The sequence below is a fragment of the Branchiostoma floridae genome, chromosome 19 (genome assembly GCF_000003815.2).
Source record: "Branchiostoma floridae strain S238N-H82 chromosome 19, Bfl_VNyyK, whole genome shotgun sequence".
NCBI lineage: Eukaryota > Metazoa > Chordata > Leptocardii > Amphioxiformes > Branchiostomatidae > Branchiostoma > Branchiostoma floridae.
This window is the reverse complement of record NC_049997.1, coordinates 559760-562480: the sequence shown is the minus strand read 5'-3', so window position 1 is coordinate 562480 and position 2721 is coordinate 559760. Positions and strand designations below refer to the sequence as shown.

The 2721-nt window shown below is 43.4% G+C and overlaps 1 protein-coding gene and 1 non-coding gene across 3 annotated transcripts in view; both read left to right on the top strand.

Moving 5' to 3' along the window:
• Positions 1 to 2721, top strand: part of LOC118406608 (prostaglandin reductase 1-like) — a 290606-nt gene that overhangs the window by 219571 nt on the left and 68314 nt on the right. The gene's annotated exons all lie outside the window — the stretch shown is intronic.
• On the top strand, positions 1412 to 1483 carry Trnap-agg. The gene has a single exon. It is a non-coding gene; the product is annotated as a tRNA-Pro (tRNA).

Sequence of the window (2721 nt, the reverse complement as noted above, 5' to 3'; positions counted from 1 at the left end):
GGTCAACTTCGGAACTTCCTGTTTGCAACAAACAAACAAACAAACAAACAATAAACAAACAACCAGATAAATAAATAAACAGACAGGCATGTAAAGTTGAGGAGCACGGTTCGGATCTAGGATCTGGTCAACTTCGGGACTTCCTGTTTACAACAAACAAACAAACGATAAAAAAACAATCAGATAAATAAATAAACAGACAGGTATGTAAAGTTGAGGAACACGGTTAGGATGTAGGATCTGGTCAACTTCGGGACTTCCTGTTTACAACAAACAAACAAATAGATAAACAAACAAACAAACAGTCAACTTGTGAGCAAAAGAGCACGGTTAGGATCTGTTCAACTTTTGACATACCTGTTTACGACAAACAAACAAGAGCAAACAAACGTGTAAGCACGGCCGGTTGGATTTGGTGAATCATATGCGGAGCACTTACAACGAGCAGAAAGCTGCTAACAGCCAATCGTCACTCATATCAAACTAAATATAGAAGCCGGAAGATATTCCAAAATTCCCCGTGACCAGAGGTTTTGTCCATTCTGCCCAAATGAGATCGAAGACGAACGTCACTTTGTTATGGATTGTTCTCGAGAAGTGGTAACATGCACAGAGCTGTTCACATTACTTTCCGCTTGCTCTAAGGAATTTGCTACTCTCTGTTCGATAGATAAACTTATTATAATAACTACATTCTGGGAGGCGATATTCCTCACTGTGTACAAGTAGGCAAATATATCCACGATTGTTTATACCGTAGAACCAATAGTGTAAATGACATGCTAGGCCCTTTATGTTGATGTATCCATACCTATAGATATCCATATATATGTGTTTTGTTGTACTGTAAGTAGTTGTTATACATGTAGACCTTACGAAAGTCGCTGTACTTTTGTCGTGTCAATAAAGATTGTATATATCAAGGAGCCCATGTTAACCTGCTTGCTTACATTTATCAATCTCCTCTAATTACATGATCTTGATTTCAAAACATCGGTAACTTCGGAGCAACATCAGAGCAGCACTTCATCGTAACAACGTCATCGTTACATTCCTTTCCTTATTTGACTTATATAATAGGCACGTGCAACGAAATGATTAAGGTTTCAGGGGCAGAGCATCTCCAATAGTTAACGCAAAGACGTCATACCTGTCCGTATCGCGCCCGGGTTTTCTGCCATCCAGCCGGGAATCATCAAGCCACAGAACAGCGAGAAGCCCAGGATCACCAGGTTACGGGAGGAGTTCAGGTCCACAAACTGGAGGGAGGGAAGAAAGGAAGGATGAATGGATGACAGAACAGCGAGAAGCCCAGGATCACCAGGTTACGGGACGAGTTCAGGTCAACAAACTGGAGGGAGGGAAGGAAAGAAGGAAGGAATAATGAAAGAAGCAACTAGTATGTATATGTGGCTCGCTGGTCTAGTGGTATGATTCTCGCTTAGGGTGCGAGAGGTCCCGGGTTCAATTCCCGGGCGAGCCCACGTATTTTTGCCATCAGAAATATTTTTTTCCTCCAAATTGTGATTGAAACGAGTATTTCTCAAATACTATTGACGGCAGTATCTAGACAAGTTGGGTTTGGTTTCTTTTTACAAACGACATCTCTTTCCCCATAGCTGACCAATAAGCTGGAAATGCCGACGTCATGTCGAACACTACCGCAAACACTCCTCCCACCACGGGGACGGGGATGGTCGTACACCAGTCGTGTTACGTCTATACGGAGTAGGTGATCGTCGTAAGTCATTCGTGTTACGGTGTCGTGAATGGTCGTAAGTCAGTCGTGTTACAGACCTTACCTGTCGTGTTATAGACCTTACCTGTAAGCTGGACATGCCGACTGCAGACACCATGCCGAACACGACCGCGAACACGCCTCCCACTACGGGGTCGGGAATGGTCGTGAACAGCGCGCTGAACTTGCAGATCACTCCCGACACGACCATGATGAGCGCCGACCACAGGACCACGCGCCGGCTCGCTACCTACAACACATGGATTCTGTTTGTTTGAAATTCTATGTATTCCCGAGAGGCTCAAATCGGCCTGCAGGCTGCTTTTCCTTGCGGTCATGAGGAAAGTAAGAGTTGGATACGATATAACAAATATACAGATTACATCGAGTCCTAAATAGATCTATCAGCATATATCACTACATATACATGGTATACACCTTTCTCACGCGGCGGCCATGACAGACCGAACATGAGGTCAATGAGGCAAACAGACAAAACTTATTTCTAAAATCAGCTCCCATTTACTTTTCCCCCAAACCACACAAATTTCCACAATATAAGATCAAATGAAAAATACTTTACCTTATGTTATGCAGCAAAAGATGTAGCAATTTAGAGTAGTGTAGACTGATCCCATAGTCCCTTATGAGATGCAAAATAAAAACATAATAATGCATTTGACGGACATTCAGCCATTCTCTTATTGGTCGCTTTCCTAACTGGCAGGCTATCATTGGTTGAACTGCTAATTATGATGGACAGTCTTTTGTTTGCCTCATTAAACTCGTTTTAGATCTACCATGGCCGCCGCGTGAGAAGGGTGTACACAAAGCATAAGTAGTGGCCGTTTTGGGGGGTTATTTCTTTTACTTCAAGAATCTCTTAAAGCAGGTCAGATTTGGGGCCGTACTTGTGTCTGGTGGTAGGATCTTCCAGACATTTGTCACGCGTGAGTATAGGCATATGGACCGGGCCGGGGGGG